The following is a 16,505-nucleotide window of genomic DNA, read 5'->3' on the forward strand; positions in this document are numbered from 1 at the left end:
TCACTCTCTGACACTCTCTGACACTCTAAGAAACTCTCAGGCACTCACTATCACTCTCTGATACTCTCTGACACTCACTATCACTCTCTGATACTCTCTGACACTCTCTATCACTCTCTGACACCCACTATCACTCTCTGACACTCTCTGACACTCACAATCACTCTCTGACACACTCTGACACTCTCAGACACTCAGTGTCACTCTCTGACTTTCTCTGACACACTCTATCACTCTCTATCACTCTCTGACACACTCTGAAACACTCTAACACTCTCTGACACTCTCTGACACTCTCACTATCACTCTCTGACACTCTCTGACACACTCTGACACTCTCACTATCACTCTCTGACACTCTCTGACACTCTCTATCACTCTCTGACACTCTCTATTACTCTCTGACACTCACTATCACTCTCAGACACTCACCATCACTCTCTGATACTCTCTGACACTCACTATCACTCTCTGATACTCTCTGATACACGCTATCACTCTCTGACACTCTCTGACACACTCTGACACTCTCACTATCACTCTCTGACACTCTCTGACACTCTCTATCACTCTCTGACACTCTCTATTACTCTCTGACACTCACTATCACTCTCAGACACTCACCATCACTCTCTGATACTCTCTGACACTCACTATCACTCTCTGACACTCTCTATCTATCTCTGACACTCTCTGACACTCTCTAGCACTCTCAGACACTCTCAGACACTCACTATCACTCTCTGATACTCTCTGATACACACTATCACTCTCTGATACTCTCTATCAATCTCTGACACTCTCTGACACTCACTATCACTCTCTGACAATCTCTATCACTCTCAGACACTCTCTCTCACTCTCTATCATTCTCAGACACTCTCAGACACTCACTATCACTCTCTGACACTCACTATCACTCTCTGACACCCTCTCACACTCTCTGACACTCTCTGAAATTCCATATCTCTCTCTGACACTCTCTATCACTCTCTGACACTCTCTGACACTCTCTGACACTCTCTCTCACTCTCTGACACTCTCTGACACTCTAAGAAACTCTCAGGCACTCACTATCACTCTCTGATACTCTCTGACACTCACTATCACTCTCTGATACTCTCTGACACTCTCTATCACTCTCTGACACCCACTATCACTCTCTGACACTCTCTGACACTCACAATCACTCTCTGACACACTCTGACACTCTCAGACACTCAGTGTCACTCTCTGACTTTCTCTGACACACTCTATCACTCTCTATCACTCTCTGACACACTCTGAAACACTCTAACACTCTCTGACACTCTCTGACACTCTCTGACACTCTCACTATCACTCTCTGACACTCTCTGACACACTCTGACACTCTCACTATCACTCTCTGACACTCTCTGTCACTCTCTATCACTCTCTGACACTCTCTATTACTCTCTGACACTCACTATCACTCTCAGACACTCACCATCACTCTCTGATACACTCTGATACACACTATCACTCTCTGACACTCTCTGACACTCTCTGACACTCTCACTATCACTCTCTGACACTCTCTGACACACTCTGACACTCTCACTATCACTCTCTGACACTCTCTGACACTCTCTATCACTCTCTGACACTCTCTATTACTCTCTGACACTCACTATCACTCTCAGACACTCACCATCACTCTCTGATACTCTCTGACACTCACTATCACTCTCTGACACTCTCTATCTATCTCTGACACTCTCTGACACTCTCTAGCACTCTCAGACACTCTCAGACACTCACTATCACTCTCTGATACTCTCTGATACACACTATCACTCTCTGATACTCTCTATCAATCTCTGACACTCTCTGACACTCACTATCACTCTCTGACAATCTCTATCACTCTCAGACACTCTCTATCACTCTCTATCATTCTCAGACACTCTCAGACACTCACTATCACTCTCTGACACTCACTATCACTCTCTGACACCCTCTCACACTCTCTGACACTCTCTGAAATTCCATATCTCTCTCTGACACTCTCTATCACTCTCTGACACTCTCTGACACTCTCTGACACTCTCTCTCACTCTCTGACACTCTCTGACACTCTAAGAAACTCTCAGGCACTCACTATCACTCTCTGATACTCTCTGACACTCACTATCACTCTCTGATACTCTCTGACACTCTCTATCACTCTCTGACACCCACTATCACTCTCTGACACTCTCTGACACTCACAATCACTCTCTGACACACTCTGACACTCTCAGACACTCAGTGTCACTCTCTGACTTTCTCTGACACACTCTATCACTCTCTATCACTCTCTGACACACTCTGAAACACTCTAACACTCTCTGACACTCTCTGACACTCTCTGACACTCTCACTATCACTCTCTGACACTCTCTGACACACTCTGACACTCTCACTATCACTCTCTGACACTCTCTGTCACTCTCTATCACTCTCTGACACTCTCTATTACTCTCTGACACTCACTATCACTCTCAGACACTCACCATCACTCTCTGATACACTCTGATACACACTATCACTCTCTGACACTCTCTGACACACTCTGACACACTCACTATCACTCTCTGACACTCTCTGACACTCTCTATCACTCTCAGACACTCTCTATTACTCTCTGACACTCACTATCACTCTCAGACACTCACCATCACTCTCTGATACTCTCTGACACTCACTATCACTCTCTGACACTCTCTATCTATCTCTGACTCTCTCTGACTCTCACTATCACTCTCTGACAGTCTCTATCACTCTCAGACACTCTCTATCACTCTCAGACACTCTCAGTCACTCACTTTCACTCTCTGACACTCTCTCACACTCTCTGAAACTCTCTATCTCTCTCTGACACTCTCTGCCTCTTTCAGACACTCTCAGACACTCACTATCACTCTCTGATACTCTCTGACACTCACTATCACTCTCTGATACTCTCTGACACTCAATATCACTCTCTGACACTCTCTATCATTCTCTGACACTCTCTGACACTCACTATCACTGTCTGACACTCTCTATCACTCTCTGACACTCTCAGACACTTACTATCACTCTCTGACACTCTCTATCACTCTCTGACACTCTCTGATACTCTCAGACACGCACAGAAACTCACTATCACTCTCTGACTCTCTCTGACACTCTCTGACACTCACGGACACTCACTATCACTCTCTGATACTCTCTGACACTCACTATCACTCTCTGACTCTCTCTATCAATCTCTGACACTCTCTGACACTCACTATCACTCTCTGACACTCTCTATCTCTCTCTGACACTCTCTGTCCCTCTCTAACACTCTCTGACACTCTCAGACACTCTCAGACACTCACTGTCACTCTCTGATACTCTCTGATACACACTATCACTCTCTGATACTCTCTATCACTCTCTGACACTCTCTGACACTCTCTGACACTCTCTGACACTCTCTGACACTCACTATCACTCTCTGACACTCACTATCACTCTCTGACACTCTCTGAAACTCTCTAACTCTCTCTGACACTCTCTATCACTCTCTGACACTCTCTGACACTCTCTATCACTCTCTGACACTCTCTGACACTCTCTGACACTCTCAGACACTCACTGTCACTCTCTGATACTCTCTGACACTCACTATCACTCTCTGATACTCTCTGACACTCTCTATCACTCTCTGACACGCACTATCACTCTCTGACACTCTCTGACACTCACAATCACTCTCTGACACACTCTGACACTCTCAGACACTCAGTGTCACTCTCTGACTTTCTCTGACACTCGCTATCACTCTATATCACTCTCTATCACTCTCTGACACCCTCTGACACACTCTATCACTTTCTATCACACTCTGACACACTCTGACACTCAGAGACACTCACTGTCACTCTCTGACACTCTGTGACATTCTCAGACATTCACTATCACTCTCTGACACTCTCTGACACACTCTGACACACTCTATCACTCTCTATTACACTCTGACATGCGCTGACACTCAGAGACACTCACTGTCACTCTCTGACACTCTCTCTCACTCACTATCACTCTCTGACACTCCCTATCACTCTCTGACACTCTCTGACACTCTCTGACACTCTCACTATCACTCTCTGACACTCTCTGACTTTCTCTGACACTCTCTATCAATCTCTGACACTCTCTATCACTCTCTGACACTCACTATCACTCTCTGACACTCTCTGACACTCACTATCACTCTCTGACACTCTCTGACACTCACTATCACTGTCTGACACTCTCTCTCACTCTCTGACACACTCTGACACTCTCTGACACTCTCACTATCACTCTCTGACACTCTCACTATCACTCTCTGACACTCTCTGACACTCTCTGACACTCTCTGACACTCTCTATCACTCTCTGACACTCTCTATCACTCTCTGACACTCTCTGACACTCTAAGAATCTCTCAGGCACTCACTATCACTCTCTGATACTCTCTGACACTCACTATCAATCTCTGATACTCTCTGACACTCTCTATCACTCTCTGACACCCACTATCACTCTCTGAAACTCACAATCACTCTCTGACACACTCTGACACTCTCAGACACTCAGTGTCACTCTCTGACTCTCTCTGACACTCTCTATCACTCTCTGACACACTCTGACACACTCTATCACTCTCTATCACACTCTGACACACTCTGACACTCAGAGACACTCACTGTCACTCTCTGACACTCTCTGACAATCTCAGACAATCACTATCACTCTCTGACACTCTCTGACACTATCTATCACTCTCTATCACACTCTGACACACTCTGACACTCAGAGACACTCACTGTCACTCTCTGACACTCTCTGACACTCACTGTCACTCTCTGACACTCCCTATCACTCTCTGACACTCTCTGACACTCTCACTATCACTCTCTGACACTCTCTGACACTCTCTATCACTCCCTGACAATCTATATTACTCTCTGACACTCACTATCACTCTCAGACACTCACTATCACTCTCTGACACTCTCTGACACTCTCTATCACTCTCTGACACTCTCCGACACTCTCAGACACTCTCAGACACTCAATATCACTCTCTGATACTCTCTGACACACTATCACTCTCTGATACTCTCTGACACTCTCTATCTCTCTCTGACACGCACTATCACTCTCTGACACTCTCTGACACTCACAATCACTCTCTGACACACTCTGACACTCTCAGACACTCAGTGTCACTCTCTGACTCTCTCTGACACTCCCTATCACTCTCTATCACTCTCTATCACTCTCTATCACACTCTGACACACTCTGACACTCAGAGACACTCACTGTCACTCTCTGACACTCTCTGACACACACTATCACTCTCTGACACTCCCTATCACTCTCTGACACACTCTAACACTCTCTGACACTCTCTGACACTCTCTGACACTCTCTGTCACTCTCTGTCACTCTCTGAAACTCTCTATCACTCTCTGACACTCTCTATTACTCTCTGACACTCACTATCACTCTCAGACACTCACTATCACTCTCTGATACTCTCTGACACTCACTATCACTCTCTGACACTCTCTATCTATCTCTGACTATCTCTGACACTCACTATCACTCTCTGACAGTCTCTATCACTCTCAGACACTCTCTGTCACTCTCAGACACTCACAGACAATCACTATCACTCTCTGACATTCACTATCACTCTCTGACATTCACTATCACTCTCTGACACTCTCTGACACTCTCTGTCACTCTCTGACACTCTCTGACACTCACTATCACTCTCTGATGCTCTCTGACGCTCACTATCACTCTCTGATACTCTCTGACACTCAATATCACTCTCTGACACTCTCTATCACTCTCTGACACTCTCTGACACTCTCTGGCACTCACTATCACTCTCTGACACTCTCTATCACTCTCTGATACTCTCTGACACTCAATATCACTCTCTGACACTCTCAGACACTCACTATCACTCTCTGACACTCTCTCACACTCTCTGACACTCTCTATCACTCTCTGACACTCTCTGACACTCTCTAGCACTCAGACACTCTCAGACACTCACTATCACTCACAGACACTCTCTATCTCTCTCTGACACTCTCTATGACTCTCTATCACTCTCTGACACTCTCTGACATTCTCTGACACTCTCTGGCACTCACTATCACTCTCTGACACTCTCTATCACTCTCTGACACTCTCTGACACTCACTATCACTCTCTGACACTCTCTGACACTCTCTGACACTCTCTGGCACCCTCTGGCACTCACTATCACTCTCTGACACTCTCTATCACTCTCTGACACTCTCAGACACTCACTATCACTCTCTGACACTCTCTCACACTCTCTGACACTCTCTATCACTCTCTGACACTCTCTGACACTCTCTAGCACTCAGACACTCTCAGACACTCACTATCACTCACAGACACTCTCTATCTCTCTCTGACACTCTCTATCACTCTCTATCTCTCTCTGACACTCTCTGACGCTCACTATCTCTCTCTGACACTCTCTATCACTCTCAGACTGTCTCTATCACTCTCAGACACTCTCAGACACTCACTATCACTCTCTGACGCTCACTATCAGTCTCTGACACTCTCGCACACTCTCTGACACTCTCTGAAACTCTCTATCTCTCTCTGAAACTCTCTATCACTCTCTGACACTCTCTGACACTCTCTGACACTCTCAGACACTCACTATCACACTCCGATACTCTCTGACACTCAATATCACTCTCTGACACTCTCTACCACTCTCTGACACACTCTGACACTCACTATCACTCTCTGACACTCTCTGACACTCACTATCACTGTCTGACACTCTCTATCACTCTCTGACACTCTCAGACACTTACTGTCACTCTCTGACACTCTCTATCACTCTCTGACACTCTCAGACAATCATTATCACTCTCTGACACTCTCTATCACTCTCTGACACTCTCTGATACTCTCAGATACTCACAGACACTCAATATCACTCTCTGACACTCTCTGACACTCAATATCACTCTCTGACACTCTCTATCACTCTCTGACACTCTCTGACACTCTCTGGCACTCACTATCGCTCTCTGACACTCTCTATCACTCTCTGACACTCTCTATCACTCTCTGACACTCTCAGACACTCACTATCACTCTCTGACACGCTCTCACACTCTCTGACACTCTCTATCACTCTCTGACACTCTCTGACACTCTCTATCACTCTCTGACACTCTCAGACAATCACTATCACTCTCTGACACTCTCTATCACTCTCTGACACTCTCTGATACTCTCAGATAATCACAGACACTCACTACCACTCTCTGACACTCTCTGACACAAACTATCACTCTCTGACACACTCTGACACTCTCGACACTCTCTGACACTCTCTATCACTCTCTATCACTCTCTATCACTCTCTATCAATCTCTGACACACTCTGACACTCTCTGACACTCTCGGACACTCACTGTCACACTCTGACACTCTCTGAAACACTCTAACACTCTAACACTCTCTGACACTCTCTAACACTCTCTGACACTCACTATCACTCTCTGACAGTCTCTATCACTCTCAGACACTCTCTGACACTCTCAGACACTCACAGACAATCACTATCACTCTCTGACATTCACTATCACTCTCTGACATTCACTATCACTCTCTGACACTCTCTGACACTCTCTGACACTCTCTGACACTCTCTGACATTCTCTGACACTCTCAGACACTCACTATCACTCTCTGATACTCTCTGACGCTCACCATCACTCTGTGATACTCTCTGACACTCAATATCACTGTCTGACACTGTCTATCACTCTCTGACACTCTCTGACACTCTCTGACACTCTCTGGCACTCACTATCACTCTCTGACACTCTCTATCACTCTCTGATACTCTCTGACACTCAATATCACTCTCTGACACTCTCAGACACTCACTATCACTCTCTGACACTCTCTCACACTCTCTGACACTCTCTATCACTCTCTGACACTCTCTGACACTCTCTGGCACTCACTATCACTCTCTGACACTCTCTATCACTCTCTGACACTCTCTATCACTCTCTGATACTCTCTGACGCTCACTATCACTCTGTGATACTCTCTGGCTCTCACTATCACTCTCTGACACTCTCTATCACTCTCTGACACTCTCTATCACTCTCTGACACTCTCTGACACTCTCTGACAATCTCTGGCACTCACTATCACTCTCTGACACTCTCTATCACTCTCTGATACTCTCTGACACTCAATATCACTCTCTGACACTCTCAGACACTCACTATCACTCTCTGACACTCTCTCACACTCTCTGACACTCTCTATCACTCTCTGACACTCTCTGGCACTCACTATCACTCTCTGACACTCTCTATCACTCTCTGACACTCTCTGACACTCTCTATCACTCTCTATCACTCTCTGACACTCTCTGACACTCTCTGACACTCTCTGACACTCTCTGGCACTCACTATCACTCTCTGACACTCTCTATCAGTCTCTGACACTCTCTATCACACTCTGACACTCTCAGACACTCACTATCACTCTCTGACACTCTCTCACACTCTCTGACACTCTCTATCACTCTCTGACACTCTCTGACACTCTCTAGCACTCAGACACTCTCAGACACTCACTATCACACTCCGATACTCTCTGACACTCACTATCACTATCTGACACTCTCTATCACTCTCTGACACACTCTGACACTCACTATCACTCTCTGACACTCTCTGACACTCACTATCACTGTCTGACACTCTCTATCACTCTCTGACACTCTCAGACACTTACTGTCACTCTCTGACACTCTCTATCACTCTCTGACACTCTCAGACAATCATTATCACTCTCTGACACTCTCTATCACTCTCTGACACTCTCTGATACTCTCAGATACTCACAGACACTCACTATCACTCTCTGACACTCTCTGACACTCAATATCACTCTCTGACACTCTCTATCACTCTCTGACACTCTCTGACACTCTCTGGCACTCACTATCGCTCTCTGACACTCTCTATCACTCTCTGACACTCTCAGACACTCACTATCACTCTCTGACACGCTCTCACACTCTCTGACACTCTCTATCACTCTCTGACACTCTCAGACACTTACTGTCACTCTCTGACACTCTCTATCACTCTCTGACACTCTCAGACAATCATTATCACTCTCTGACACTCTCTGACACTCACTATCACTGTCTGACACTCTCTATCACTCTCTGACACTCTCAGACACTTACTGTCACTCTCTGACACTCTCTATCACTCTCTGACACTCTCAGACAATCATTATCACTCTCTGACACTCTCTATCACTCTCTGACACTCTCTGATACTCTCAGATACTCACAGACACTCACTATCACTCTCTGACACTCTCTGACACTCAATATCACTCTCTGACACTCTCTATCACTCTCTGACACTCTCTGACACTCTCTGGCACTCACTATCGCTCTCTGACACTCTCTATCACTCTCTGACACTCTCTATCACTCTCTGACACTCTCAGACACTCACTATCACTCTCTGACACGCTCTCACACTCTCTGACACTCTCTATCACTCTCTGACACTCTCTGACACTCTCTATCACTCTCTGACACTCTCAGACAATCACTATCACTCTCTGACACTCACTACCACTCTCTGACAATCTCTGACACAAACTATCACTCTCTGACACACTCTGACACTCTCGACACTCTCTGACACTCTCTATCACTCTCTATCACTCTCTATCAATCTCTGACACACTCTGACATTCTCTGACACTCTCGGATACTCTCAGACACTCACTATCACACTCTGACACTCTCTGACACTCTCTGACACTCTCACTATCACTCTCTGACACTCTCTGACACTCTATCACTCTCTGACACTCTCTGACACTCTCTGACACTCTCACTATCACTCTCTGACACTCTCTGACACTCTATCACTCTCTGACACTCTCTATTACTCTCTGACACTCACTATCACTCTCAGACACTCACCATCGCTCTCTGATACTCTCTGACACTCACTATCACTCTCTGACACTCTCTATCTATCTCTGACACTCTCTGACTCTCACTATCACTCTCTGACAGTCTCTATCACTCTCAGACACTCTCTATCACACTCGGACACTCTCAGACACTCACTTTCACTCTCTGACACTCTCTCACTCTCTGAAACTCTCTATCTCTCTCTGAAACTCTTTATTACTCTCTGACACTGTCTGACACTCTCTATCACTCTCTGACACTCTCTGACTCTTTCAGACACTCTCAGACACTCACTATCACTCTCTGATACTCTCTGACACACACTATCACTCTCTGATACTCTCTGACACTCACTATCACTCTCTGACACTCTCTATCACTCTCTGACACTCTCAGACACTTACTGTCACTCTCTGACACTCTCTATCACTCTCTGACACTCTTAGACAATCACTATCACTCTCTGACACACTCTGGCACTCTCTATCACTCTCTGACACTCTCTGATACCCTCAGACACGCACAGAAACTCACTATCACTCTCTGACTCTCTCTGACACTCTCTGACACTCTCTGACACTCACGGACACTCACTATCACTCTCTGATACTCTCTGACACTCACTATCACTCTCTGACACTCTCTATCTCTCTCTGACACTCTCTGTCACTCTCTAACACTCTCTGACACTCTCTGACTCTCTCTGACACTCTCAGACATTCTCATACACTCACTATCACTCTCTGACAACCTCTGACAACCTCTGACACTCTCTGACACTCTCAGACACTCTCAGACACTCACTATCACTCTCTGATACTCTCTGATACACACTATCACTCTCTGATACTCTCTATCACTCTCTGACACTTTCTGACACTCTCTGACACTCTCAGACACTCACGATCACACTCAGACACTCTCTATCACTCTCTATCACTCTCTGACACTCTCTGACACTCACTATCACTCTCTGACACTCTCTATCACTCTCTGACACTCACTATCACTCTCTGACACTCTCTGAAACTCTCTAACTCTCTCTGACACTCTCTATCACTCTCTGACACTCTCTGACACTCTCTGACACTCTCTATCACTCTCTGACACTCTCTGACACTCTCAGACACTATCAGACACTCACTGTCACTCTCTGATACTCTCTGACACTCACTATCACTCTCTGATACTTTCTGACACTCTCTATCACTCTCTGACACGCACTATCACTCTCTGACACTCTCTGACACTCACAATCACTCTCTGACACACTCTGACACTCTCAGACACTCAGTGTCACTCTCTGACTTTCTCTGACACTCGCTATCACTCTCTATCACTCTCTGACACCCTCTGACACACTCTATCACTCTCTGTCACACTCTGACACTCTCTGACATTCTCTGACATTCTCAGACAATCACTATCACTCTCTGACACTCTCTGACACACTCCATCACTCTCTATTACACTCTGACATACTCTGACACTCAGTGACACTCACTGTCACTCTCTGACACTCTCTGTCACTCACTATCACTCTCTGACACTCCCTAACACTCTCTGACACTCTCTGACACTCTCTAATACTCACTAACACTCTCTGACACTCTCTGACACTCTCTGACACTCTCGGACACTCTCTATCACTCTCTGACACTCTCTATCACTCTCTGACACTCACTATCACTCTCTGACACTCTCTGACAATCACTATCACTGTCTGACACTCTCTCTCACTCTCTGACACTCTCAGACACTTACTGCCACTCTCTGACACTCTCTATCACTCGCTGACACTCTCAGACAATCACTATCACTCTCTGACACTCTCTGACACTCTCTATCACTCTCTGACACTCTCTGATACTCTCAGATACTCACAGACACTCACTATCACTCTCTGACACTCTCTGACACTCTCTGACACTCTCTGACACTCACTGTCACTCTCTGACACTCTCTGATGCTCTCTGACACTCACTATCACTCTCTGACACACTCTGACACTCTCGACACTCTCTGACACTCTCTATCACTCTATGACACTCCCTGACACTCACTATCACTCTCTGACACTCTCTATCACTCTCTATCACTCTCCATCAATCTCTGACACACTCTGACACTCACTATCACTCTCTGACACTCTCTATCTATCTCTGACACTCTCTGACTCTCACTATCACTCTATGACTCTCTCTGACACTCTCTGACACTCTCTGACACTCACGGACACTCACTATCACTCTCTGATACTCTCTGACACTCACTATCACTCTCTGACACTCTCTATCAATCTCTGACACTCTCTGACACTCTCAGACACTCACTAACACACTCTGATACTCTCTGACACTCACTATCACTCTCTGACACTCTCTATCACTCTCTATCACTCTCTGACACTCTCTGACACTCACTATCACTCTCTGACACTCCCTATCACTCTCTGACACTCACTATCACTCGCTGACACTCACTATCACTCTCTGACACTCTCTGACACTCACTATCACGCTGTGACACTCTCTATCACTCTCTGACACTCTCTATCACTCTCTGACACTCACTATCACTCGCTGACACTCACTATCACTCTCTGACACTCTCTGACACTCACTATCACTCTCTGACACTCTCTGACACTCACTATCACTCTCTGACACTCTCTATCACTCTCTGACACTCTCTGACACTCACTATCACTCTCTGACACTCTCTATCACTCTCTGACACTCTATGACACTCACTATCACTCTCTGACACTCTCAATAACTCTCTGACTCTCTCTGACACTCACTATCACTCTCTGACACTCTCTGACACTCACTATCACTGTCTGACACTCCCTATCACTCTCTGACACTCTCAGACACTTATTGTGACTCTCTGACAATCTCTATCACTCTCTGACACTCTCAGACAATCACTATCACTCTCTGACACTCTCTATCACTCTCTGACACTCTCTGATACTCTCTGACACTCACTATCACTCTCTGACACTCTCTATGTATCTCTGACACTCTTTGACTCTCACTGTCACTCTCTGACAGTCTCGATCACTCTCTGACGCACTCTCACACTCTCTGAGACTCTCTGACACTCTCTATCACTCTCTGACACTCTCTGACACACTCAGACACTCTGTGACACTCTCGATCACTCTCTGACACTCTCTGACACTTTCAGACACTCACTAACACACTCTGATACTCTCTGACACTCACTATCACTCTCTGACACTCTCTATCACTCTCTGACACTCTCTGACACTCACTATCACTCTCTGCCACTCACTATCACTCTCTGGCACTCACTAACACTCTCTGACACTCTCTGACACTCACTATCACTCTCTGACACTCTCTATCACTCTCTGATACTCTCTGACACTCACTATCACTCTCTGACACTCACTATCACTCTCTGACACTCGCTGACACTCACTATCACTCTCTGACACTCTCTATCACTCTCTGATTCTCTCTGACACTCACGATCACTCTCTGACACTCACCATCACTCTCTGACACACTCTGACACTCTCTGACACTCACTATCACTCTCTGACACTCCCTGACACTCACTATCACTCTCTGACACTCTCAGACACTTGCTATCACTCTCTGACACTCTCAGACACTTACTATCACTCTCTGATACTCTCTGACACTCACTATCACTCTCTGATTCTCTCTGACACTCAGTATAACACTCTGACACTCACCATCACTCTCTGACACTCTCTGACACTCTCTGACACTCTCTGACACTCTCTATCACTCTATGACACTCCCTGACACTCACTATCACTCTCTGACACTCTTTATCACTCTCTGACACTCTCAGACACATACTATCACTCTCTGACACTCTCAGACAATCACTATCACTCTCTGACACTCTCTGACAATCTCTATCACTCTCTGACACTCTCTGAAACTCTCAGACAATCACTATCACTCTCTGACACTCTCTGACACTCAATATCACTCTCTGACACTCTCTATCACTCTCTGACACTCTCTGACACTCTCTGGCACTCACTATCGCTCTCTGACACTCTCTATCACTCTCTGACACTCTCAGACACTCACTATCACTCTCTGACACGCTCTCACACTCTCTGACACTCTCTATCACTCTCTGACACTCTCTGACAATCATTATCACTCTCTGACACTCTCTGACACTCACTATCACTGTCTGACACTCTCTATCACTCTCTGACACTCTCAGACACTTACTGTCACTCTCTGACACTCTCTATCACTCTCTGACACTCTCAGACAATCATTATCACTCTCTGACACTCTCTATCACTCTCTGACACTCTCTGATACTCTCAGATACTCACAGACACTCACTATCACTCTCTGACACTCTCTGACACTCAATATCACTCTCTGACACTCTCTATCACTCTCTGACACTCTCTGACACTCTCTGGCACTCACTATCGCTCTCTGACACTCTCTATCACTCTCTGACACTCTCTATCACTCTCTGACACTCTCAGACACTCACTATCACTCTCTGACACGCTCTCACACTCTCTGACACTCTCTATCACTCTCTGACACTCTCTGACACTCTCTATCACTCTCTGACACTCTCAGACAATCACTATCACTCTCTGACACTCACTACCACTCTCTGACACTCTCTGACACAAACTATCACTCTCTGACACACTCTGACACTCTCGACACTCTCTTACACTCTCTATCACTCTCTATCACTCTCTATCAATCTCTGACACACTCTGACACTCTCTGACACTCTCGGACACTCTCAGACACTCACTATCACACTCTGACACTCTCTGACACTCTCTGACACTCTCACTATCACTCTCTGACACTCTCTGACACTCTATCACTCTCTGACACTCTCTGACACTCTCTGACACTCTCACTATCACTCTCTGACACTCTCTGACACTCTATCACTCTCTGACACTCTCTGACACTCTCTGACACTCTCACTATCACTCTCTGACACTCTCTGACACTCTATCACTCTCTGACACTCTCTGACACTCTCTGACACTCTCACTATCACTCTCTGACACTCTCTGACACTCTATCACTCTCTGACACTCTCTGACACTCTCTGACACTCTCACTATCACTCTCTGACACTCTCTGACACTCTATCACTCTCTGACACTCTCTATTACTCTCTGACACTCACTATCACTCTCAGACACTCACCATCGCTCTCTGATACACTCTGACACTCACTAACACTCTCTGACACTCTCTATCTATCTCTGACACTCTCTGACACTCACTATCACTCTCTGACAGTCTCTATCACTCTCAGACACTCTCTATCACTCTCGGACACTCTCAGACACTCACTTTCACTCTCTGACACTCTCTTACTCTCTGAAACTCTCTATCTCTCTCTGAAACTCTTTATTACTCTCTGACACTGTCTGACACTCTCTATCACTCTCTGACACTCTCTGACTCTTTCAGACACTCTCAGACACTCACTATCACTCTCTGATACTCTCTGACACTCACTATCACTCTCTGATACTCTCTGACACTCACTATCACTCTCTGACACTCTCTATCACTCTCTGACACTCTCAGACACTTACTGTCACTCTCTGACACTCTCTATCACTCTCTGACACTCTTAGACAATCACTATCACTCTATGACACACTCTGGCACTCTCTATCACTCTCTGACACTCTCTGATACCCTCAGACACGCACAGAAACTCACTATCACTCTCTGACTCTCTCTGACACTCTCTGACACTCTCTGACACTCACGGACACTCACTATCACTCTCTGATACTCTCTGACACTCACTATCACTCTCTGACACTCTCTATCAATATCTGACACTCTCTGACACTCACTATCACTCTCTGACACTCTCTATCTCTCTCTGACACTCTCTGTCCCTCTCTAACACTCTCAGACACTCTCTGACTCTTTCTGACACTCTCAGACATTCTCATACAGTCACTATCACTCTCTGACAACCTCTGACAACCTCTGACACTCTCTGACACTCTCAGACACTCTCAGACACTCACTATCACTCTCTGATACTCTCTGATACACACTATCACTCTCTGATACTCTCTATCACTCTCTGACACTCTCTGACACTCTCTGACACTCTCAGACACTCACGATCACACTCAGACACTCTCTATCACTCTCTATCACTCTCTGACACTCTCTGACACTCACTATCACTCTCTAAAACTCTCTGACACTCTCTGACACTCTCTGACACTCTCTATCACTCTCTGACACTCTCTGACACTCTCAGACACTATCAGACACTCACTGTCACTCTCTGATACTCTCTGACACTCACTATCACTTTCTGATACTTTCTGACACTCTCTATCACTCTCTGACACGCACTATCACTCTCTGACACTCTCTGACACT

The sequence above is a fragment of the Heterodontus francisci genome, chromosome 11, assembly GCF_036365525.1.
Source record: "Heterodontus francisci isolate sHetFra1 chromosome 11, sHetFra1.hap1, whole genome shotgun sequence".
Classification (NCBI taxonomy): Eukaryota; Metazoa; Chordata; class Chondrichthyes; order Heterodontiformes; family Heterodontidae; genus Heterodontus; species Heterodontus francisci.